Here is a 27984-nt window from a genome sequence, read left to right as displayed (position 1 = left end):
CAAAGCCCAATTCCCCTAATAACCTTTAGCCTTCAAACAATTAACTTCTCCTATTCCTAAAAATCCCAAAATGCAACCATAGTCTCCCCCCTACGATTTCGCCAGCAACTCGCCAACACCTTCCCCCAATTCTTTGATTTGTTTCCTTTTTTTAAAATATTGTTTTTAACTTTCTTTTCTCAATTCTTTTCCTCTTCAAAATCTATAAAGAAATTGCGATTGGGAGCCAAGATTTTTGCCCCAATTTTAGTCTAAATTGCTGTCATGATTGAAGATTTGCATGCTCTTCTTTCCATTTCGACATCCGTAGGTTCAAATCAATTAGATGAATATGGACAGTTTTCGAGGTAAGCGCTTCACCCATTCTTCAGTTTTTCTTATCGATTGGATAGCAATTTTGGAAATTCAGTTGTCAATATTCTCTTCTAATTTTTTGATTATGTAGAAATACATAATTTGATTATGTAAAGCAAAGTTTTCCAATAAACATAATCTATTTCATTTGAATTAATTACCAACGGTTCATTTTTTAGTACTCCAATTTCGCTTCAATCCCCGAATCCTTGCTTAGCAATCCAAATTATTTATTTATTTGATACACTGTTTTATTTGATTCTTTTCCATGCTAGATACATGTCCTAAGACTAATTCACAACTATAAATACTGATATATTCTATGCATCGAAAGGGGACTTCTGACTATTATTGACAACCATTATAACCTTCTTATTGAGATCTGTTACACGAGTTGCCTTTCTATTCTTGCTTTGCCGGCTGTAAGTCATGGCAAAGTTTGTTGCTTTTCATTCCTCTCGATATTCGGATTCTTTCTTGTTGCTGCTGTTCCAAGTTCATCGCTATAATTGTTGGGTTTATTCTGTTGTCGAAACTCTATTCGCGAGCTATTTATTTGGATTCCTGGTTTTCTTATTAATTCGGTACTCCGTCACTCGTTAGTTCCCTGAACAGTACCTCGTTAGTTCCCTGAACGACGCATTTCGATCCCTTTGTGTGCTGGTTGTTGTTAGAATAGACTAGTTCTCATCTTTAATTTTTATTTTTTCTTTTACTCTATTTGTGTGTTTTGTATACTCTTGGCCATGCCGAGTACCATGCGGCACTTTGTTCAAAGCATGCCAAGATTAAATTCCCGGGTGCGTCTTTTAAACCCCATTATGTGCTTGACACCGTTTGCATTGTGGTTCTGGTGCGCTAAGAACTTGACCGTAGAATTATCATCAGTTTGACCCGTTCGGATTTGTTCAAAGTATTCTGTCAACTAGAAATCATGACGGAGGCGTAACTAAATATATAATAAATTTATGTACGTGCATATGTTTGGCTAATGTTTAGTACATATTTGAGTTTCTGTATTTCACCTAGAACACCATGCCCTTAGGACCAAAAAGATTAATCTGGTACTTCTTTAAATGAAAAGATTCTGCCTAAAAGATGTATGCTCGCTCTCTGTGATTTGATCTTGTTACCAGTAATTCGTTTCCCACGTTTAGATTCGAACTAATGAATTTGAAGTGGTAGATTCCAGGTGTAGTGATATAACTTACGAATTTTGCCCAAATTTTGCTTATAATCTTCCTTGCTATTGTAAAATCTATACTACCTGAACATGCCTCAATGAATAATTAAGCCTAGATATCATGTCATTATGATACTTATTAACTTAAAAGTGTCTTATATATTGTTATTAATATCTTGAGAGCCAGTAATTATAAGCCAGTGCTGCATTTGTGTTCTATAATTGATATAAGCCAAATTTCATCAGATATCATGCTTTTAGGAAATAATAAGTTAAGAGTCTGATTTCTGTGGTGAATCTCTTCGAGATGCCTGTTTCTTCTGGTATGTCTTTGTATGATTTATGATTTGCAGGGGTCTTAACTTAAGAATTTTTCGCCATAGATCAACTCTTGGGTCAAGTTGGAGTTGCCTGGGAAGGGAAAGATTTACGGTTGATGTTTCAAAGTTTACTTAGAGAATAAGGTTCATGTTTAACACCTAGACACCATGATTATAGGATTTGATTCACCTCTACAAGTCTATATTAATGTTGATAACTCTGGAATCCATGCTTCTGTTTGTTTATTTTGAATGGTTAATATATATAGCTATCAGTTAGATATCATGCTTTAAATATAATTTCACTTAGTGATAACACCGATCAAACTGGTTTAGCTAATAATCTAGATACTTTGAACTTGTGACATGCCTATTTCTTGATGAACTAACGAGATAAATGAACTGGATAGAGAGCATGCCTTTAAGGAACAATATCCATACGTGTCATTTGTTCAGATGTTTGTTTAAGATATTTTTGAATACTTCCATGTATTCCTAGTGCATTTTAAGTTACAGAGGCCTAGAACATTTAATTAATTCGGGCCAACATGAGCGACCCAAAATTCACTAATCATGATGGCACCTAACCCAACCCGCTAGGTAAGCTAACTAATAACTATCCAATTTCAATTAACTTTTTAATAAGACAATTAAATAAATGAATTATCTTAATCTTATACATTCCCCAAGGACTGTTAGTACAAATCACGAGCTTCTAAAAATAGAGTTTACAAAGCTCATATGAACTAAATACACTTTCTCTTTGAAAAGTACATAAACAGAGTTTTAAAATCTAAGGCTACTATGAACAAGAGGCAGCTACAACAGGAACGCAGGTACATCTTCTAATCCAGCTCCCATCGAACATAGCAACATCGGTATCCGAAATCTGCATGCAATGTGCAGAAAGTGTAGTATGAGTACAACCGATCCCATGTATTCAATAAGTAACAAACCTAACCTTAGGTTGAAAGTAATGACGAGTTGGAATATGTTCGGGTCCAACACCAATAGCCAACAACTATTTATAACAATGTAGAGCATATAAATAAGGAAGCAATTCAGAAATAAAATGCTCAACTTTATCACAATTTCCCGAAAATAGTTTCGCTTTTCAAGAATAATAGTGAAAACCCAAATCCTTTACTGAAATCATCGAAAAGTATGAGATAGTTTGAAAACTATAAATTTTTCCAAAAATCCTTTCCAAAATAAGTAAGATGTTTCATTTCTTTACCAGTTAGCAAGTGTGAAATACCTCTATATGCTCACATATCAATGTGTGTAAAAGTCATGAATGATGTGATACTGTACAACATGAGGAAAATGCGTCTCTATGCATGTATGTCATGTGTGCATGCCAATGCCATGTATCTCAGAGATGAATCATGTACTCACACTCTCAGAGTACTCAATCTCACTGCTTTGCACTTTTCACTCATCATGCTCAACCACTCGGTACTGTATATGGCCCATACGACTCAGGAAAATCCATCCCGGAACATATACAACACTGACTATAAGTCACCCAGTACCGAGAAAAAAGGGCAATCCAACCCTGTTTTCTCCAGGTAGTAAGTACTTTGGAAAAATCCATGTCTAGGGAAATCCATTCCTCAATAGTATCATCTGCGCTCGCTGGGGGTGTGTTACAGACTCTGGAGGGGCTCCTGTAGCCCAAGCGCTATCATAATCATCAATATAACCGTTGCGGCGTGCAACCCGATCCCATAACTGTCACTCATAATCAGCTCGGCCTCACTCAGTCATCAATCTCTCCAGTCTCACCCACGGGCTCACAATGTCATAAAAACTGACCCGGAACAATGATATGATGTATCAATAAGTAACAGCTGAGACTGAGATATGATATGAATGCATGAATATGACTGAGTACGAAATATCAATGAAATCAGTGAGATGATAACAAGCAAAGACCTCTATGGGTCCTAACAATATCAACACAAAGCCTCTAGCATGATTGACAGCTCAGTTACTTTATCACATGGTGAAAACACAGATATCAACGAAAATAGGGCCACTATACAGTGCCATGGAAATAATAGAATCACAACTCACAGGGAGCACGCCCACACACCCGTCACCTAGCATGTGCGTCACCACAATACCAATCACACAACATGTAATTTGGGGTTGCATACCCTCAGCACTAAGTTTAAAAGAGTTACTTATCTTGAACAAGCCAATTCCAACACCGAGCAAGCCAAGCGATGCTCCGAAAATGCCATCACGCGCATAGCGACCTCCGAACGGCTTAAAACTAGCCAAAAGCAACTCCGATACATCAGATAAAGCCCAAGGGAGCAATTACAAATGATAAAGATCGAATTCTACATCAAATCCCAAATCCGACCAAAAATCACATTGGGGTCCACACCTTGAAACTCGATAAAACTCACAAAATCCGACAACCCATTCAATTACGAGTCCAACCATACTAGTTTCACTCAAATCCGACTCCAAATCGGCGTTCAAAACTCAAAAATTCATATAATGATACTTTAGGCCAAACCCCCCAATATCCTCTTTAAAATTCATCAATCAATTGCTAAAATCGAAGATAGATTCATGAAATATAATCAAAACTGAGTAGAGAACACTTACTTCAATCCTTGTGATAAAATTTGCTTCAACAATCGCCTCAATCAGAGTCCCACATCTCAAAATATGAAGAAAGAACCAAAACCTCGATTTTTATAACTCTGCCCAGCTATTCCGCATTTGTGGTCAAATTATCGCATCTGCGACCACCGCTTCTGCGGTAATTCCTCGCTTATGTGAAACAACCTCACTCAGCAAAACCTCGCACCTGAGGTCCTTAAGCCGCTTCTGCGATCGCGCTTCTGTGCACTTGAACCGCATATGCGGTTGCACAGGTGCGTCCAAGCACCCGCACCTGCGATCAACACGCCCAGCTCCCTTTCTCGCTTTTGCGATTGTACTGCCGCTTTTACGGCTCCGCACCTGCGCTCAACACTCTGCAATTGCGGTTATACCAGAACCAAAAAATCTTCAGTAATGCAACATGGAATGAAAATGATCCGAACCTCATCCGAAACTCACCCGAGCCACTCGGGACCCAGTCCAAATATACCAACAAGTCCCATAACATAACACGGACCTACTCGAAGCCTCAAAACACGCATAACAACATCGAAACGACGAATTACACATTAATTCGAAATCATTGAACTTTGAAACTTCAACTTCCACAACCGATGCCCAAACTTATTAAATCACGTCCGATTGACCTCAAATTTTGCACACAAGTCACATTTGACATTACGGACCTTCTCCAACTTCCGGAATCAGAATCCGACCCCGATATCAAAAAATCCACTCCCGGTCAAACTTTCCAAAATTCAACTTTCGCCATTTCAAGCCAAATTCTACTACGGACCTCCAAACCACAATCCGGATGCGCTACTAAGTCCAAAATCACCCAACGAGGCTGATAGAACCATCAGAAAATCTAATCCGAGGTCAAATACTAAAAAGTCAAAACTTGGTCAAACTTTTCAAATTAAAGCTTCTAATTGAGAATCATTCCTCCAAATCAATTTTGAATAACCTGAAAGCCAAAACCGACGATTCACATAAGTCATAATACATCCTATGGAGCTACTCATGCCCTCAAACAACCGAGCGAAGTGCAAATGCTCAAAACGACCGGTCGAGTCGTTACATCCTCCCCCACATAAACATACATTTGTCCTCGAACGTGCCCAGAGTTGTTCCAAAAGCCATCAAATCGCCGCGTAACCTTACCATGCACATACCTGAGGGTGATCCCACGTCACCCTATCCCATATAGGTCTGATAACACAACATGACTGAAATTTCGTAATCCAACCTAGCCCATAAGCCTTAAAATCCAATTCCACATCCGAAATTTTCGATAAGATCAGAATCTCGTATCTACACACTGTATAAGTCTGAACAAGTTGAATCTAGTCATAGCCATAACTCAAGATGAAATCACGTGATATACCACATAACTCAAACACTCATAGCGATAATTTCTAATTGCAATAGCTGCTCAAAACAACCCAATGCCGGCAATAAACCTCTTATCAAACAAAGCCTCGTTCTAACACCTTCATATACTGCCAACGATGAAAGAACACACGCAGAAACTCATAACCATTCGCCAGATCAACAAGTTGTGGAATTCCCTCTCCTTCGATAGGAACTATAACAAATTTCTAAGCCGATCAGCATCAATATCCTTCCAAATATACCGCAATCAGATCCGATAGCACCCATTCTAGTACGATGACCTCATCCCATCGAACATAATCACTCTAGTGACATGACACATCAATACAACTTAAATCCACAGCACGTGCACCAAATAGAAACATTCCAAATGTACTCAATCCTGAAAATGCCTCAAACGAGAGCGTTGTGCCACCAGCTTAACAAGTACCATCACAACACCATGCTAAGAGCCTAGCACACACCGTAGAACCAAAACACACGAATCCAACACAAAGGATCATATCTCAACATAACTTCGCTGCAATGCGTGACCCCATCCAAACGCTGGTTGTTATTATATACCTCGAGCTACCTTGCTCAAAATCAATAACCACGCGAAATTCGACATCAAGTACCCAAAGTGCATTACCATAACCACAGAGAGCAGATAACATAATACTACAATTCGGAAAGAACATAGCCAATGCGCAATCAATAATGCAATACCCAAATACTCATCTCGCTCAAATTCTGCTATAAAGCTCAAATAGAACCGCACCATATGTGCATATAACCAATGAATCCCAACTCCTCGTGGCATAGAAGAGTAATTCACAAATCATTTAAGAACACGAATAAGCTTAACAACAACCGAATGGAACATCCCTCAACAATGGCAGTATGTAGCCAACCAACCCGTCTTGGTGCAGAACACACATCCATATTAGGCCTACCAATGAACCCCAAATCAACTCTCATCACTCACAATAGATAAATAACCCTCCGGAAGTTCACAATAACTGAATCACAACACATACTATCTTCTGACTAACCTTGGCTATGTTTTTACAGTCCACAACCATGAAACAATCTACTCAGGAGAACTCCCAGTCTCCAAATCCATAGAACACACGAATCACCATATCTGATCTCAACTTCACTGCCTGAATGTCTAACACTTCTCCAATACACGATCATACCACGAGGAATACTTCTATAATTCTTTTGTGCCACAAAGCAAAATTTGAACATCATCAGTCGATCAAACAAGAGAGTGCCGCAATACCAATGAAGTATCCATAAATCAAAACACATTGCCCCTTCTAAAATGTATATCATCATCAATCCATACCAGATAGTAATATCATTTACCTAGTCGTCCGAAATTGTCCATGTTGCCTAAGGACTCATGACCTTCCCTTCAAAATTGAACCGTGACCTTACATGTGCAATTCTCAATCCTACACAACACACCGCACAAACCATGCCATCATACGAAAAATACGAGAGCTTCGTAATCCACTCCGAGTCACAAGAAACTGCATGCTTAATTAGCCAAGAACTTTCCATTTGATCCCATCCAGGAGAAAATCACCATACATCACATGCTCCTCACGCCAGTAGGAAATATACATCTCTAATCGTGGTAGAAACCATCAAGAACTCTCTGAATCCCATTTGCACAAAACCAAACCGTTAGGACTGAACCCCTCTAACTCAACCAGGCTATGCAGGCCGTCAAAACCTAAGAGTATCGCCACAAAATACCTGTAGAAACTCACTACATCATAAGCACCAAAAGAGCCAATCACATTCGTTACCATGATGATCCAACCCGTTACTAAACTGTCCTAATTCTCCGAGTTTCTTCTGAATTACCTTCAAATTGATACTCCTCTTTGCCATAATACTTCAATCTTCAACCAAGACTCACCACACGAGACCCTAGCATAAAACCACACCGCCCTAAGGCTCATAAGCCACTGAATGCTCTCTTAAGCACCACAAAAGTAGCACAATCGAGATACCCACTCTGAAGAGACCTTCTATGAATTTTAAGCTGTTCATCTTACCTTCATGATACTGAAATATAGAATCCACAATGATGTAGAAATACTGCGAGTCTCGACACCATCCAGTGTTAACCCTCCGATTTTAGCCATGCACAAATCCGCAAAATTCTCAACTGCCACATTTAAATCTTGCATCCATTAGAACCATTCTTGAGAATCTTCCACTCTACTCAGGTCTCAATTAAATTGATCAAACGAACCGAACGACATGTGCCCCATTAGCACAACAACACCCAAGGAAGTAATCCACTCTTCTAAGCAACCGAGTGATTCCCTACCCTATGCACGCTACACCCTTTACAAATAACAACTCAGTCATCCAATGTTTCTCATATACCCATAAAGCATAACGCAACCCTTATCCAAAATTTCCTTTACTCGAGTCACCCTCGATCTCAACCTCTGTAAGCCATAACTAATTCACCAGTATACCTCAAACTGAAACTAATGCAACACATAACCGCGCAATCAACCCGTCGATAGCAGACTCCCCTACTTGGCTCAAGGCCAAGGAATAAAGCATCTGATAACTTACAATAGCCACCCCCATACTGGCATAACACCGCAATAGGATTAAACTAAATCCTTCCTAAGCTCATGTAACACAAACCACATAATACCTCAAATCATTTGCAAATTTTGCATTTATCCTCGTAACAGTCAAGCCAACTTCCACAAGCGATCAAAACTCAAATTGCACTACATATAATTTACTGGTAAAAGAGAACTCTCAACAAAACAACATAGGGATCACACAACCTTCCAATCCAGCTCCCATCGACACAGCAACATCAGCATCTGAAATCTGAACGCAATGTGTATGAAGTGTAGTATGAGTACAACCGACCCCATGTACTCAATAAGTAACAAACCTAACCTTAGGATGAAAATAGTGACGAGCTGGAATATGGTCGGGTCCAACACCAATAGCCAACAAGTATTTATAACAATGTAGAGCATATAAATAAGGAACCAATTCAGAAATAAAATGCTCAGCTTTATCACAATTTCCCGAAAATAGTTCCACTTTTCAAGAATAACAGTGAAAACCCAAATCCTTTACCGAAATCGTCGAAAAGTATAAGATAGTTTGAAAACTATAAAAGTTTCCAAAAATCCTTTCCAAAATAAGTAAGATGTTTCGTTTCTTTTCCAGTTAGCAAGTGTGAAATACCTCTCTATGCTCACATATCAATGTGTGTAAAAGTCATAAATGACGTGGTACCGTACAACATCAGGAAAATGTGTCTCTATGCATGTATGTCATGTGTGCATGCCAATGCCATGTATCTCAAAGATGAAACATGTACTCACACTCTCAGAGTACTCAATCTCACTGCTTCGCACTTTCCACTCATCATGCTCAACTACTTGGTAATGTATATAGCCCATACGACCCAGGGAAATCCATCCCGGAACATATACAACACTGACTATAAGTCACCCAGTACCGAGAAAAAAGGGCAATCCAACCCGTTTTCTCCAGGTAGTAAGTACTTTGGAAAAATCCATGTCTAGGGAAATCCATCCCTCAATAGTATCATCTGCGCTCACTGGGGGTGTGTTACAGACTCTGGAGGGGCTCATGCAGCCCGAGCGCTATCATAATCATCAATATAACCGTTGCGGCGTGCAACCCGATCCCATAACTGTCACTCATAATCAGGCTCTCGGCCTCACTCAGTCATCAATCTCTCCAGTCTCACCTACGGGCTCACAATGTCATAAAAACTGACCCGGAACAATGATATGATGTGTCAATAAGTAACAGCTGAGACTGAGATATGATATGAATGCATGAATATGACTGAGTACGAAATATCAATGAAATCAGTGAGATGATAACAAGCAAAGACCTCTATGGGTCCTAACAATATCAACATAAAGCCTAAACATGATATTTAACATGATTGACAGCTCAGTTACTTTATCATATGGTGAAAACACAGATATCAACGAAAATAGGGCCACTATATAGTGCCATGGAAATAATGGAATCACAATTAACATTGTGCACGCCCACACGCCCGTCACCTAGCATGTGCGTCACCACAATACCAATCACACATCACGTAATTTAGGGTTGTATACCCTCAGCACTAAGTTTAAAAGAGTTACTTATCTTGAACAAGCCAATTCCAACACCGAGCAAGCCAAGCGATGATTCGAAAATGCCATCACGCGCGTAGCGACCTTCGAACGGCTCAAAACTAGCCAAAAGCAACTCAGATACAGCAGATAAAGCCCAAGGGAGCAATTACAAATGATAAAGATCGAATTCTACATCAAATACCAAATCCGGCCAAAAATCACACCGAGGCCCACACCTCGAAACTCGACAAAACTTACAAAATTCGACAACCCATTCAATTACGAGTCCAACCATACTAGTTGCACTAAAATCCAAGATAGATTCATGGAATATAATCAAAACTGAGTAGAGAATACTTACCCCAATCCTTGTGATGAAATTTGCTTCAAAAGTCGCCTCAATCAGAGTCCCGCATCTCAAAATATGAAGAAAGAACCAAAACCTCGATTTTTATAACTCTACCCAGCTATTCCGCATTTGCGGTCAAATTGTCGCATATGCGACCACCGCTTCTGCGGTAATTCCTCGCTTCTGTGAAACAACCTCACTCAGCAAAACCCCGCACCTGCGATCATCACGCCCAACTCCCTTTCTCGCTTCTGCGATGGCACTGCCGCTTTTGCGACTTCGCATCTGCGCTCAACACTCCGCATGTGCGGTTATACCAGAGCCAAAAAATCTTCAGCAATGCAACATGGAATGAAGATGATCCGAACCTCGTCCGAAACTCACCCGAGCCACTCGGGACCCCGTCCAAATATACCAACAAGTCCCATAACATAACACAGACCTACTCGAGGCCTCAAAACACATATAACAACATCGAAATGATGAATCACGCCTCAATTCGAAATCATTGAACTTTGAAACTTCAACTTCCACAACTGATGCCGAAACCTATCAAATCACGTCTGATTGAGCTAAAATATTTCACACAAGTCACATTTGACATTATGGACCTGCTCCAACTTCTGGAATCAGAATCCGACCCTGATATCAAAAAGTCCACTCCTGGTCAAACTTTTCAAAATTCCAACTTTCGCCATTTCAAGCCAAATTCTACTATGGACCTCCAAACCACAATCCAGACGTGCTCCTAAGTCCAAAATCACCCAACGGGGCTGACCGAACCATCAGAATATCCAATCAAATAATAAAAAGTCAAAACTTGGTCTAACCTTTCAAATTAAAGCTTCTAGGTGAGAATCATTCCTCTAAATCAATTCTAAATAACCTGAAAGCCAAAACCGATGATTCACATAAGTCATAATACATCCTACGAAGCTACTCTTGCCCTCAAACAACCAAGCGAAGTGCAAATGCTCAAAACGACCGGTCGGGTCATTACACCAACATGAGCCCTTACTTGCCTTATGTGTTACTTGTTTAAGTTCCAATGCGCTCCCTTTTATGTGACGCTAATAAGAATAGAAATAGAAACTTGAGATTTTCCTTAAGTATAACACCATCCATTTAGAATAGTGTCCAAAGCCTCCTGGACTATAAGAAGGGGCAGGTAATCTTAAATTAAGACGCGACTTAGAATTAATTAGTGTGCTCTTAGGTAAAGAACTTAAAGATAGTAATGAGGGTAGCAGACATGATACACAAATTGATCAAATATCCATTGCACTTTTGGCTATAGAAGTCTTAGCAGGCTTTGCACGGGAGTTGATCCATTAAGCTTAAAAGTTTAGGACCCCCTTTTAATTAATAAATTGTATTCCTATCGTGATTTCTTCCTTTTGCATATTACTACGTACGGAGAAGCGAGGTCCTATCCTCCTAGTTTATATTTAACTTATACATATGTCCCTATAGAGAGATTTTATATTTTCTTTATTAATTATTAATTAAAAATCTGTCCATGTCATCCCGTCGTCTTTTCGTCTAATATATGTTTTTCTTATAAAAAGATTTGGTTTTTCCTAGGAATGTTTCTGGTAGTACAAATTACTATCTTTTCTTTGATCTTTCTTCTACAGTTTTTCTCATGTAGAATAATTGATACATAGAGTAAATCTGAATCACATATATCCCACATAGTTTAAAATTCGGCCGAAAATCATATTTGTGGACCTTGAAGAGTGCCTAACATCTTCTCTTTGAGGTAACTTGAACCCTTACCCGATCGTGGTGAAGTTGACTAGTTGAAACAGAGTTATTTGCAAATAAGTGCCCTAACGCACCTTAAAATCGTTAGGTAGCGACTCTTCTCTTTTAAGACACATTAAAAGAGTTGTCACATGTCGAAGCCCGCTTTCGCGGGAAAACGGGGCGCGACAGTGTGAAGATTTGATTATCGTTTCAGATGCAATATGAGTTGAGTTCGGAAGGAATTGTTGAACTTTCAGTTGATGCCAATAGGGAAGGAGCAGACTTATACAGCTACTGGGCGAGCGTGAGCTCAGGAGGATTTACGGATCACATGGTAGTTGTACGTAGTGCAATGTCATTGGAAGATGTTGGTAAGGAATTCCACAGGTGAGTTATCTCCTGTGAGCAGGTTAGCAGTTGTGTGATGTTAATGAAGTTACTACGAAGAATGCTACTTCCTACCCAGTAAGAGGTCGAATACGCTATTATGGCTGATAATTCGGGATGTTCATGAAAAGTTTAATAAGAATCTACCAGAACTTTGGTGGGTTAACGTTGCGGGATCATGGTAAATGAGAAGAAGGAATCATTGCGGGCCCTACATTATGTGATGGTAGCTTAAAGATAAGTGGGGGAGCCCCACCGTCTACGATTGGATCACGTGGTTGTCGGCTTGTGCAACTTCTGGTTATTGGTGCATTAGTGGATTATTGTGACTAAGAAAGGGAAACATCAATGGTAATTCGAGCAGAGAAATTGATAAATGTGTGCTATATTCTGCCCTATCGATTTGTGTGCAGTTTTTGGGAAGACTCGAAGTGTATGCTTTGTGGAGATGATGTACAAGGAAAAGAATTCAGTCGATTGCTTCTTTGAGAGGGTGTTTATGTGCTAGCAAAACGTTGAAGTTTGGTGATATTCGGGACCAGGTCAAAATGGGTGACTCTCAACAACAGTTCTAGTGAGTTCGAGAATCTAAGTGCGGTGCCAAAGAATTTCAGGTCCGTTGTGTGGTTAAGGATCGAGTTTTCACAGAGGTTTACGGACGGGACTTGAAATTTTCTATGTTATCATCGGGTATACAGTGCAGTATCGGAGTGAAGGAAGAAATGTCTTCGGATGCGCGGAAGGTCTTGCAAAATGGGTGTACTAGTTGGAGATGCTATTGTGCGCTTGAAAAGGGTATGAGATGATTCATGGGTATTGAGACAATGTGGTCTCATAGTTCGGGTCACTCGGGATGAGTGCGGATTGAGTTCGTTATGTTGTGAATGGGGCTATTATATTTCTAAGTCAGGTCAAGAGTAAATTGAAGGGAGTTGGGTCGGTTAGTAATGGTTGAGTCGGCATGATTGTGGCAATGATCAGTTCCTTCGGCGTGTGAAGTCATACATGAGGTTTGTGGTTATACGTGCGGGCTTAACCGCCACCATGACCTGATTGATTTGAGAAGTATTTGATTTCGATGGCTTTGTTGTGTAAATGGATTCCGGAAGAGTTATGACGGTTTAGATCACGACTTGAGGTTGTATTTTCTGCGGTTTGAGAATTCAGTTGCGTGTTGCAGTGGTTCTTCTAAGACGAGCTAAGTGAGAGGTTTCTAGCCAATGAAGTGATTAATCTACTAGTAGTTCAAGGGTTATGGTGAATGCGTGTATTATCGCATAGAGGCATGGGAACTGGAAGTTGAGGATCAAGGTTGCGGTTCGGTGTTGATAAGAATGTCACGAGCTCGGATGAGCAGGGGAGAATTTAGATGTTTAGAGTAAGCTGGCGTTATCTCAGTGTTGCCTGAGAATGGTGTTCTGTGGAAGAGGCATTTTGTATTGAGTTACGAATTGTGAATTGTTTTATAGATTAGAATGGTTGGTGGTAGGGATGTGCAGACTCTGCTACCTGGTGCGAAAGGTCGTGTGAGAGTATCCAACGGGGAAATCTGTATCAGCGTGACATGTTAGCCACTTGATTGTTAATGATTGAAACCAAGTATGAAGATTATGGTACTATCGTTAATGCGAGAGTTTATGCCTGAGAGACGTTCTATTCCTTGGGTTATGGACCGTGTGAGTTTGTTTTGGATTTGACGATTGTTCTTATGTGTCATGAATAAGGCCATTGTGGAACTTGGAAAGTTATTGGCCCAATAGGGTATGATCAGAATCGGTGTGAGGTCCGTTGGTGGGACAAATGCGAGTGTGTGCCCTACGTTAGGTCAGATATGTTCGTTCGTGATGGCATTGCTTATAGAGGAGTCATCGGGCATTGAATGTTATTCCCGTCGTTAGCTATTCCATGTACATCTATATTGTGCCATGTGGGTTGTGAGACGGCTTGATTATTCACACACGTGTTGAGGTCCCGTGTTGCTTGTGGTGTTATCTGATCATGATGGCTCTCGAGATGCAGGTCATTTATTGCACCTCAGTTGTGCTTGGGTTTCGTAGCGTATGGCGCTATCCGTCTCCCCAGGATTTGTGTTATGCACTTGACGTGCTTATGGTCGATAGTCAGGCATTTGGTACATATAAGCGTTACAGCTTGGTATATGTGTTTTCTTCATGAGTGTTATGTGCGGATCGGGTGGCACGCCGCCACGGGCATGTTATATGGATCGGGTTGCACGCCGCAACAAAGAGATGTTGAGCATAGCTCCTTACACTTATTTCGTGTGCCTTGTTTCCATCCCTGAGGTAGGTTCACAACATCTCTTCGTCCATTTTATTTGTTACGCGGACTGGGTAGTCCTTCTGCCGAGATCGTTCTTCATTATGTATCACATTCGAGTTGTAGCTTGTTGGCGTGTTGTGGACGTCATATAAGATTTTTGGCAGTGTCTAAGATGGCTTATTGTCTGAGCATCTTGTACTGGGTGAGACGAGATTATTGGACCTGAAATTAGTGCAATCAGATTTATATAAGGTACATTAAAAAGAAAATATCATTATTCAGTTCAGAATGGGGTAATGGTTCTTGTCAGGAGGAGAGACTCCATGAATTATTGATTTAGCAGGGGGTTATGAGTTTCTACACGTCTTTTTCGTCGTGGCAGTATTGCGAGAGTTGGAACAAGATTTATATACGTCATGAGATGTATTGCGGGCATCGAATTTGTGAAATTACAGCTATTGTGGTCGGAGGATGTTATTATGGGCATGTGAATTATGTGGGGCATAGTGTGAATCCAGCAAAAGGTGTACGATCGTGTTTTGGTACGGTGTACGGTGATTGGTACGGTGTTTGTATGTTATAATCAGGTATTGTAGAGAAATTCAGAAGTTGGAACTTGGTTCTGAAGCTTGTTAGCTAAGGGTATAAGGAGGATTTTCAGTCTGGCTCGAGCTAGTATGTTCAACCGGAATGTGGTGGCAAGGGTAGGTGCGCGAGGTGTTAAACAGTGATTCTGGACAACTCCGGCACAGTTCTTAGCACGTTCTAGGATGAATGATTGTTTAAGTGGGGGAGAATTTAATGACCCGAACGGTAGTTATGAGCTCTAGCGCGTTGTTCAACGGTTTGAGGCCTTGAATAGCTTCACTTCAGCTATTATGACTTGGATGTGTGGTCAGAATTGAACTTCGGGAAGTTCGGAGTTGCTTTGAAAAAAGAATTTTAATTTTAGAAGTTTAAGTTGGGAAAATTGGCTAAGGTTTGACTTTTTGAGTAAACAACCTAGGAATTGGGATTGAAAGGTTCCAACATGCTCGTATGATGATTTCGGACTTGGGCGTATGCTCGGGTTGAGTATCGGATCACCCGGGAGAATTTCGGCGCTTATTATGGAAGGTTGGTATTTTAAAAGTTTAAAAAAATTCTTAAGTTTGACTTGAAGTGGATTTTAATGTTATCAATGTCCGTTTGATATTTCGAGCCTTGGAGTAGCTTCGTTATGTCAATTATGACTTATGTGCAAAATTTGAGGTTAATCAGACCTGATTTGATAGGCTTCGGCGTCGTATGTTGAAGTTTGATGTTCTAAAGTTCATTTAGCTTGAATTGGGGTGTGATTCGTGGTTTTAGCATTGTTTGATGTGATTTGAAGGCTCGACTAAGTTCGTATTGTATCTTGGGACGTGTTGATATATTTGGTAAAGGTCCCGAGGGCCTCGGGTGAATTTCGGTTGGTTAACGGATTGAATTTGGCCTTATGAAAATGTTGGTGGCAACATATCTTGTGTAACCGCACCTGCGAGGTTTTGGCCGCAGGTGCGGAGCCGCGCAGAAGCGTCCAGGTGTGATTGGGGCTGAGATCGTAGAAGCGAGCAGGTGGACCGTATAAGCGGAGTCGCACCTGTGGTTGATCGATCGCAGAAGCGGAATGGCTAGGGAAGGCTGGGACCGCAGATGCGGTCGAGTTTCGCCGAACTGGCACCGCACCTGCTCATGAGGAGCCACAGAAGCGAAGGCGCAGAAGTGCTGGAGGGGCCACATATGAGGATATTGAGTGGCCTGAAGGGAGCCGCAGAAGCGGACTTTGTGCCGCAAAAGCGGCTCATGTTCCGCATATGCGAAAGGACGCTGGGCAGTAAGGTTTTTATAAAAACGGTATTTGGCCATTTTTCTTCCATTTTTCACTTGGTTGGGGCGATTTTGGAGAGCTTCAAGGGGGTATTTTTATCAAGCAACACAAGGTAAGTGATTCCCACCTATTACAAGTTAAATACATGATTTGTATAAAGATTTAAACATGAGATTAGTAGAAATTGTGGGGGTTTTGGTAGAAAACCTAGAATTTGGTATTTGTGGATTTTGACCACGAAATTCGACACGGAATTTGGAATAAGTTATATATTTTAGTTCGTGGTGTTATGGGTAAAGTATATGTTCGAAATTTTTTAGAATCCGGACACATGGGCCCGAGGGTCGATTTTTATAGACTTTTCGAGCGGAGTTGGGAATTGTTTAAATTGATTAATTTTGGGTATTAGAGTACCTTTTGATTGGTTTGCACATTGTTTAAATAGTTTTAGATTGACGGGCTTTGGTTGAGGTGCTAGAGAGGCCTTGGAGCCGGGTTTTGGAACTTCGGAGCGAGGTAAGTCTCATGTCTAACCTCGTGAGGGGGAAACTACCCCTAGATGATTTTTGTTGTTATGTGCAACTAGTTGTGGGTGCTACGTACGCACGAGGTAACGAGAGTCCGTACGTAGCTATAACATGTTTATGTCCGGGTAGACCTAGGATCTTATCCTGTAATATTTGAATTATTTGAACTCATGTTGTTGACATTAATTAATCGAAGTTATAAATGAAATTAATTTAGAAATAATTATATGTATACTAGATCAAGCCTTAACACTTGAGTTGTGGGCAAGTTATTTGAGAAAAGGTAAAGATTATATCCATTTTGTACCCACGTTCAATGTTGTAAACACGTGTCTCGTAATTCGATAACTTCCTTCCTTTTCTTGTGGATCGGGCCGAACGCCTCGGCAGTATATAGGTGGATCTATGGTTCGTGCCGCTCGACCTTCGGCAGTGTACACATTATTCTGGATCGGGCCGAGCGACCTCGGCAGGATTGTGCATTATATCACTAGTGGTCCGAAGATTCACAGGCTAAACTTTTCACAAATGCCCGGTATTTTTTGGTATTTCTTATTTATTTGGTATTGACACTTGGTATGTTTTGAGATATTAAAGAACACAAGATTGAGAAAATTTATGCTTTAAAAGAAATAAATTGGAAAATTATGAGATTGCAGGGATTACTTCACTATAACTGTATGCTTCATATCTGTTATGAAATGTCACGACATAATTTCACCTATATGTCATGATGGCTCCCAACACTACGGCTGGGCAAGCCAACTTAATAAATTAAGTATTCATTGACAAAATTTAAAACCAATAGAAATAATAAAATCCAAATTCTACCAATGTATGTGCCAAGACATGGTGTCACAAGTGTATGAGCATCTAGTTGATTATACAAAACCTCAAATACTGTCTGAAATAAAAATAGACAGAATAAAAAAATACAAAGAGAGACACTAGTAGCTGCAGAACGGATCAGAGAAACAACTCACCACTATGCCCCTGATAACATGGGTGTAAGACGATAGGTCCCCCACTAGTACTTGCCTCAGTTCCTGCACAAAAAGTGCAGCAAGTGTAGTATGAGTACGTAAACAACGTGTACCCAGTAAGTATCAAGCCTAATCTCTAAGTGGTAGAAACGAGATGGCTGATTTTGACACTCACTATGGGTCAATAATAATAATTGAAATACAACTAGGATATTTAAATCAGCATGATGTACAGAATTTAAAATAATTTATTTAATCAGTGGAAATAATCAAATTTTTTCAAATGCAACAATTCTCAATATATTAATTAAATTCCTTCAATTCAAATAATTTCCAATTTATCAATTAAATATCATTTACAGGAATAACAATTAATTCTTTTAACAAGCAAGAATAATAATTCATTAAATTTCAAGGATTTTCGAATTTATCAATTAGCCTCGCAAGCTGAAATAAGCTAGTAAAGTATAGTGTAATTATTATTATATTAAGCACGATTTCTGCCGAGGACATACGACCCGATCTAGAGTGTCGTGTACACTGCCGAGGGACGTGCGGCGCTATCCATAGATGCATCTATCCTGGCGAGGCGTTCGGCTCGCTCCACAAGAAATGAGAACATTTTCTTATGTACCTACGGAAGGAGAGCATATTTATTATGAGATAAATTCGGGAGGAAGAACAATTTCTTTTAATAATTAATTGATTTAAACAGAAAGTCAAGCATATAAGATTTCCATCCTTTAATATCTCTATCTAAAAATTCACAATATATTCATATATATCAATTTAATATTAATAAATCAGGGAATACAATGTACACAAGCAATTCATGCTTTGAGTCCCAAACTACCCTGACTTTAGCATTTATAGTAGCTACGCACGGACTCTCGTCACCTCGTGCGTACGTAGCCCCCGCAATTAGCAACAATTATTCAATTTAATCTCTATGTGGTAATTTTTCCCTCACAAGATTAGACAAGAGACTTACCTCGTCTCAAAGTCCACTTTTCGGGTATTGCGTCGCGTACAATTCTCGATTCAATGCCGAAAAATCCAAAACTATCCAAAAGTTATATAAAATAATTTATATATGTTCAATAATTCGAAATTCATCTATTAAATAAATTGCCCTATCCAAAATGGTAAAATTTCTAAAATTTACCCCGGGCCCACGTGCCCGGATTTCGAAAATTTTTGGATGAAAACGTTAGCCATAATCTAAAGAACTCAAATATATAATTTCTATCCAATTCCATAACCATTTTCGTGGTTAAAATCTCATTTTTATAAAAATCTAGGGTTTTCACCTAAACCCTTGATTTTTAAGATTTACTAGTTATAATCTACCCATAATCTATGTATATAACTCAAAGGGTGTAGAATTAACTTACCTCCAAGTTGTTAGTTGAAAACTCCTCACAAAGAGCTCCAAAATCGCCCAAGTATGGAAGAAAATGGGTAAAAATGGTGAATTCCCGTTCTTTTAAGCTTTCTGCCAAACAGGTCGTTCGCACCTGCGGAATTTGGAACGCACCTGCGGCTCAGCACCTGCGGAAAAATCCTCGCAGGTGCGAGTTTCACTTTCCTGGGCAATTCTCGTATTTGCGTGCAAAGCTTCGCACCTGCGCGTTCGCAGGTGCGCAAATCGTCCGTATCTGCGGTGGATTGTCCCTTCCTTTTTCCGCTTCTGCGCTCAAAATCTCGCATATGCGAGTGCTGCGCCTGCGAGCTTCTGTCGCATCTGCGAATGTCGCACGTGCGACTGGCCAAGCGCAGGTGCGATTCTGACAGTAGCTGGGAGCTTCAGTTTTGGCTCCCAATTTCCAACTTGGTCCGAGCCTCATCCGATTGACACTCGGGGTCTCCGGGACCCCGCTCGAACAGACCAACAAGTTTGAAATCTTAAAACGGACTTGCTCGAACTCTCGGAACGTGTAAAACATCATCAAATCTAAGAATCATACCCTAAACCAAATTGATTCAAACTTAAAAATTTCAAGTTCTTCAATTTACTACCAAAGCGCCGAAATATACTTAAACTACTCGGAATGACACGAAATTTTGCGTGCAAGTCTTAAATCATTATACGAAACTATTCCCAAACTCGGAATTCCAAACGGACTTCAATTATTCAAAATCCTACTCCAAACCAAATTTAAAGAATTTTAAACCTTCAAATAGTTAATTTTCACTATTAAGCGTCAAAACACTCCCGGGTTATCAAAAATTCGATTCGGACATATCCAAGTCCAAAATTATCATATGAACCTATTGGAACCATCAAATCTCGATTCTGGGGTCGTTTTCTCAAAATATTGACCGAAGTTAAACTTGGCCTTTTAAGGCTAACTTAAGGAACCAAGTGTTCCGATTTCAACCTAAACGCTTCCAAATCCCGAACCAACCATCCCCGCAAGTAAATAATCATTAAAAGCACATACAGAAAATTTTATTTTAGGGAACGGGGTTCTAAAAGTTAAAATGACAGGTTGGGTCATTACATTCTCCACCTCTTAAACAAACGTTCGTCCTCGAACGGGTTTAGAATAATACCTGGAGTGCTAAATAAGTGTGGATATTTGCTCCGCATGTCCTCCTCGGCCTCCCAAGTCGCTTCCTCGACTGGTTGCCCTCCACTGGACCTTTACTGCAGAAATCCTCTTGGACCTCAACTGACGAACTTGTTTATCAACAATGGCAAATGACTCTTCTTCATAACCCAAACTCTGATCTAGCTGAACTGTGCTGAAGTCTAACACATGTGATAGGTCAGCATGATACTTTCGGAGCATAGATACATGGAAAACCGGATGAACTCCCGATAGTCTGGGAGGCAATGCAAGCTCATAAGCAACCTCACCAACTCGTCTCAACACCTCAAATGGGCCTATAAACCTTGGGCTCAACTTGCCCTTCTTCTCGAATCTCATAATTCCCTTCATCGGCGAAACCTTCAAGAGAACTTTTTCACCTCCCATAAATGATATATCACGCGCTTTCTGATCCGCGTAACTCTTCTGTCTGGACTGTGCTGTACGAAGTCTCTCCTGAATCAACTTTACCTTTTCCAAGGCATCCTTCACCAAATCAGTACCATATAACTTAGCCCCACCGGGCTCAAACCATCCGATAGGTGAACGACATCGACGGCCATATAAAGCCTTAAATGGAGCCATCTCGATACTGGATTAGTAACTGTTATTGTAAGCAAACTCGGTCAAAGGAAAGAAACAATCCCACTGACCTACAAAGTCAATCACACATGCCCTAAGCATATCCTCTAAAATCTGAATTATCCGCTCTGACTGCCCGTCGGTCTGCGGATGAACTGTGCTGAGCTCTACACGTGTCCCCAACTCACTCTGTACTGCTCTCCAGAAATGTGAAGTAAACTGAGGACCTCTATTTGATATGATGAAAATTGGCACACCGTGCAACCGAACTATCTCTTGAATATAAATCTGGGCCAACCTCTCTGAAGTATACATAGTCACAACAGGAATAAAATGTGCCGACTTGGTCAACCTGTCAACAATCACCCAAACTGCATCAAACTTCCTCAAGGTCCGTGGCAAACCAACTACAAAGTCTATAGTGATGCGTTCCCATTTCCATTCCGGTATAGTCATCTGCTGAAGTAGGTCACCTGGCCTCTGGTGCTCATATTTAACTTGCTGGCAATTTAGACACCTAGCTACATACTCAACTATGCCCTTTTTCATTCGTCGCCACCAATAATGCTGCCTCAAGTCATGATACATCTTCGTAGCACATGGATGGATAGAATACCGAGAACTGTGTGCCTCCTCCAGGATTTTTTTCCTCAGTTCATCCACATTAGGAACACACGACGATCCTGGAGTCGCAGAATACCATCTGCACCAATAGTGACTTCCTTGACACCACCTCGTAGTATCGTTTCTCGAAGAACCATTAAGTGTGGGTCATCATACTGGCGAGCCTTGATCTGATCAAATAGTGAAAACTGAGCTACGACACATGCAAGAGCTCGGCTGGGCTCTGAAATATCTAGTCGCACAAGTCTGTTGGCCAAGGACTGGATATCCAAAGCTAATGGCCTCTCTTCTGCTGAAATGAAAGCCAAGATACCCATACTCTCCGCCTTTCTACTCAAGGCATCTGCAACTATATTTGCTTTACCTGGATGATATAGGATAGTAATATCATAATCTTTTAGTAATTTCAGCCATCTGCGCTGCCTTAAATTTAAGTCCCTCTGCTTGAACAAATGCTGCAAACTGTGATGATTAGTATAAAATTCACAGGACACCCCATAAAGATAATGCCTCCAAATCTTAAGGGCGTGAACAATCGCAGCTAACTCCAAATCATGTACCGGATAATTATGCTCGTGGGGCTTCAACTGAAGTGAATCATATGCAATAACTCGCCCTTCCTGCATTAATACACAACCCAAACTAACCCGTGAAGCGTTGCAATACACTGTATACATCCCCGAACCGAAAAGTAACACTAACACTGGTGCTGTAGTCAATGCTGTCTTGAGTTTCTGAAAGCTTGACTCACAATCATCGGACCATATAATAGTGAGTGTGGCCGCATTTGATATTCTGTGGCTGCACAATTTTGGTGCGGTCTGCACTCCTTCAGCTTGCCCAAATACCATTCTCCGAATCTACTCTCTGCGGCCGCACTAGAATTGTGCGGTCCGCATTGCTGACCTTTTTGCTCTGTTTTAGTTCTTGTTCACTTTTGACTCCTTTATGAGTTGATTTTGACTTCTTTGGCTCATATCCCAATATTCCTGCAAGTAAGCACATTTTATTAGTTTCCGGGAATGCCTTTAAGCATTTTTGAACTAAATCGCAAGTAAAAAAAAGCAAATAATCGGTCAAAATCCCTACTTATCACTGCTTGGCTCTACTTCAACCGCTATAACCTAACGGTTCCCCTGCTGCTAAAAGAATGAGATAGAACATCTTTTTCTGACATCAGGAACAAAGTTAACAATGGAAGCATTGAAGACTACTAGTGATACATGCAAACACGCCCAAAAAAAGCAATCTACTTAGGATAGGAGTAGATCTCCACCAATCAAAGAAAAAGAAGAAACACACTACTTTGAGTCTACAAACACTTATTTAAACCTTCTAAAACTAAAAAGAGTCGACGGGCTCTTCTATTCTAGCCTCCCTGGCGACCTGTTCTTGGAGTAATAGCATGTCATATGCACTATTTACTTTCTCTAGACATATACATATATTATGCATTTACTATACGTAATTATACACATATAGTACATAAATTATGCATATATTATTTTCACGACCCGAAATTCTCACATTCGGACCGTGATGGCACCTAACATTTCACTTGCTAGGCAAGCCAACGTTAGAATAATATTATTTATTTTTAAAATAGTTTTTAAATTTATTAATAATAGAGAACAATTGCGGAAGTAATGTCTGAAATATAGTGAATAATCCATAAAAAAAATAACGGTGTCTAAATACCATCCCAGAATTGGTATCACAAGTGCACGAGCTTTTAGAATAATACAAATAAAGGTCTGAATAAAATGAAGCTGTCTGGAAATAAACACACAGCTAAAGTAAAATAGACGGGGACTTCAGAACTGCGGACGCCATGCAGTTATACCTCAAGTTTTCTCCGAGTAGCTGAAATCCGAGCAAGTCTATGGCACGCTGCTGGGACCAACTCCGAAATCTGCACAAGAAGTGCAGAGTGTAGTATCAGTACAACCGACCCCATGTGCTGGTAAGTGCTGAGCCTAACCTAGACGAAGTAGTGACGAGGCTAAGGCGGGTCACTTACATTAACCTGTACGCAATATTAGTAACAACAACAATAATAGAAATAATTCAGGTAACTCATTTATAATAATTAAAGCCAACTCAACAGTCATAACCAATTATCATTTTCATCAATTCTGTTGCAGCGTGCAACCCACTCTCACAATATATTCACACTCAACTCCGTTGCAGCGTGTAACATGTTCTCACAATATATTTACATTCGGTTCTGTTGCGGCGTGCAACCCGCTCCTCCAATATATTCATTTTAATCAAGTCTGTTGCGGCGTGCAACCCGATCCCCTAATATATATATATATATGTATGTCGACTTTTAATCAAGTCTGTTGCGGCGTGCAACCCGATCCCCCAATATATATATATGTATGTCGACTTTTAAATAAGTCTGTTACGGCGTGTAACCCGATCCTCCAATATGGAATTTTAATAAGTCTGTTGCGGCGTGCAACCCGATCCTCCAATATGGACTTTTTAATAAGTTTGTTGCGGCGTGAAACCCGATCCTCCAATATATTCATTTCAATCAATTCTGTTGCGGCGTGCAACCCGCTCCTCCAGTATATTCATTTACCAATTCTTATAGAAGGAATTTCCTCAATAAATGCAACAATTAATATGAAATTATAAGACAACAAGCATACAATAATTATGATTTAATCATGAAACAAACAATATCAAATAGCAAATTATTATAGAAATCAGGGAGAAAACAGGCAGTTTAATATTTATTATGCTAAATGTCAAATAACGATTAAGACACATAATTCAAGTAGCATGTAACAATTAATGCAGTAATTCAAGAATTAATATTTGGCAAAGAATATGAGACGAGAATAATATCAAGCCTAATCTCGAAGTGGTAGAGACGAGATGGCCGACTTTGACGCTCACTATAGGTCAATAATAATAATTGAAATACAACTAGGATATTTAAATCAGCATGATTTACAGAATTTAAAATAATTTATTTAATCAGCGGAAATAATCAAATTTCTTCAAATGCAACAATTTTCAATATATTAATTAAATTCTTTCAATTCAAATAATTTCCAATTTATCAATTAAATATCATTTACACGAATAACAATTAATTCTTTTAACAAGCAAGAATAATAATTCATTAAATTCCAAGGATTTTCCAATTTATCAATTAGCTTCACAAGCTGAAATAAGCTATTAAAGTATCGTATTATTATTATTATTATTACGATTTCTGCCGAGGACGTACGGCCCGATCCAAAGTGTCGTGTACACTGCCGAGGGACGTGCGGCGCGATCCATAGATGCATCTATCCTGCCGAGGCGTTCGGCTTGCTCCACAAGAAATGAGGACATTTTCTTATGTACCTCTGGAAGGAGAGTATATTTATTATGAGATAAATTCGGGAGGAAGAATAATTTCTTTTAATAATTAATTGATTTAAACAGAAAATCAAGCATATGGGATTTCCATCCTTTAATATCTCTATCTAACAATTCATAATATATTCATATATATCAATTTAATATTAATAAATCAGGGAATACAATGTACACAAGTAATTCATGCTTTGAGTCCTAAACTATCCTGACTTTAGCATTTATAGTAGCTACGCACGGACTCTCGTCACCTCGTGCGTACGTAGCCCCCGCAATTAGCAACAATTATTCAATTTAATCTTTATGTGGTAATTTTCCCCTCACAAGATTAGACAAGAGACTTACCTCGTCTCAAAGTCCACTTTTCGGGTATCGCGTCACGTAAAATTCTCGATTCAATGCCGAAAAATCCGAAACTATCCAAAAGTTATATAAAATAATTAATATATGTTCAATAATTCAAAATTCATCTATTAAATAAATTGCCCTATCCAAAATGGTAAAATTCCTAAAATTTACCCCAGGCCCACGTGCCCGGATTTCGGAAATTTTCGGATGAAAACGTTAGCCATAATCTAAAGAACTCAAATATATAATTTCTATCCAATTCCATAACCATTTTCGTGGTTAAAATCTCATTTTTATAAAAATCTAGGTTTTTCACATAAACCCTTGATTTGTAAGATTTACTAGTTATAATCTACCCATAATCTATGTATTTAACTCAAAGGGTGTAGAATTAACTTACCTCCAAGTTGTTAGTTGAAAACTCATCACAAAGAGCTCCAAAATCGCCCAAGTATGGAAGAAAATGGGCAAAAATGGTGAATTCCCGTTCTTTTAAGCTTTCTGCCAAACAGGTCCTTCGCACCTGTGGAAGTTGGAATGAACCTGCGGCTCCGCACCTGTGAAAAAATCCTCGCATGTGCGAGTTTCACTTGCCTGGCCAGTTCTCGCATTTGCGCAGAAAGCTTCGCACCTGCGCTTTCGCAGGTGCGCAAATCGTCTGCATCTGCGGTGGATCGCCCCTCCCCTTTTTCGCTTCTGCGCTCAAAATCTCGCATATGCGAGTGCCGCGCCTGCGAGCTTATGTCGCATCTGCGAATGTCGTACGTGCGACTGGCCAAGCGCAGGTGCGATTCTGACAGTTGCTGGGAGCTTCAATTTTGGCTCCCAACTTCCAACTTGGTCCGAGCCTCGTCCGATTGACACTCTCGGGGTCCCCGGGACCCCGCCCGAATATTCCAACAGGTTTGAAATCATAAAACGGACTTGCTCGAACTCTCGCAATGTGTAAAACATCATCAAATCTAAGAATCATACCCTAAACATAATTGATTCAAACTTAAGAATTTCAAGTTCTTTAATTTACTTCCAATGTGCCGAAATATACTTAAACTACTCGGAATGACACGAAATTTTGCGTGCAAGTTTTAAATCATTATACAGAACTATTCCCAAAACTCGGAATTCCAAACGGATTTCAATTACTCAAAATCCTACTCCAAACCAAATTTAAAGAATTTTAAACCTTCAAATAGTTGATTTTTACTATTAAGCGTCAAAACGCTCCCGGTTTATCAAAATTCCGATTCGGACATATGTCCAAGTCCAAAATCATCATATGAACCTATTGGAACCATCAAATCTCGATTCCGGGGTCGTTTTCTCAAAATGTTGACCGAAGTCAAACTTGGCCTTTTAAGGCTAACTTAAGGAACCAAGTGTTCCGATTTCAACCCAAACACTTTCAAATCCCGAACCAACCATCCCCGCAAGTCAATAATTATTAAAAGCACATACAGAAAATTTTATTTTAGGAAACGGGGTTCTAAAAGTTAAAATGACCGGTTGGGTCATTACATGAAATATCATATTGTATCATTTGGACCTCTAGTAAGTGTCGATGTCGACCCCTCGTCACTACTTCTCCGGGGTTAGGCTAGATACTTGTTGGGTACGCGTTGATTTATATACTCATGATGCACTTCTGCACTAAATGTGTAGAATCTGACAGGTTCATTGATGATCACCTTGCGCGTAGGCGCACTTGTTGAGGGGACTTTATGTGAGCTGCATTTCGGACTAAGCAACGCATTCCACCGAATCCCATTGTATTGTTGAGGCGAGTACTGGGGTCTAGGGATGTGGTAAGTTGTCAAAGAATAGGAATATAGAAAGGATATATTCTTGTAGAAATTAGTTGATTGTCACTTTCATTTCCATACGAGAAGGTTTGGTTTTAGTTTTGAAATATAATATCATAATAATAGACAAAATGAGAAGAAAAAAAAAAACTAAACCTTATTTTTTTTTATGGTCCAAGATTTAGTGCCAATAAAAAAGGGTAATTTGTTTTTTTGGGGGGCACGCTTAAACACTTTTTGACTTGGATAAATTCATTTCTTATGAGATAAACTCAAATTTTGGATGAGTAGTCTGAATATAAGTTCGTTAAAAATAGGCCAGCAAGATAAATAATTTTTAGTATTGACATCATTAATTTAGAATTTTAAAATTGTGTTTTTCAGCTTGGGTGTCCTTAGAGATTGACTTTTTAAAATATATATATTTAAATGCTTCCATTGTATGATAATTAGTAGTTATAAAATGAGATTTATGTAATTTTATTACAAAGCTTTTTAATTTTCTCATGATCC

The 27984-nt window shown here is 39.6% G+C and overlaps 1 long non-coding RNA gene across 2 annotated transcripts; it reads left to right on the top strand.

Moving 5' to 3' along the window:
- Window positions 1-27755, top strand: LOC104115020 (uncharacterized). 2 transcript variants are annotated; one of them, XR_011408781.1, is made up of 2 exons: window positions 1-347; window positions 27332-27755. It is a non-coding gene; the product is annotated as an uncharacterized lncRNA (long non-coding RNA). The 2 variants fall into 2 exon arrangements; XR_690524.3 differs by lacking the exon at window positions 27332-27755 and adding an exon at window positions 1921-2140.
- Window positions 27756-27984: the final 229 nt, after the last annotated feature.

Source organism: Nicotiana tomentosiformis, chromosome 6 (assembly GCF_000390325.3).
Source record: "Nicotiana tomentosiformis chromosome 6, ASM39032v3, whole genome shotgun sequence".
NCBI lineage: Eukaryota > Viridiplantae > Streptophyta > Magnoliopsida > Solanales > Solanaceae > Nicotiana > Nicotiana tomentosiformis.
Note: the sequence above shows the minus strand (reverse complement) of the source record. Positions and strands in the feature narration are given on the sequence as shown.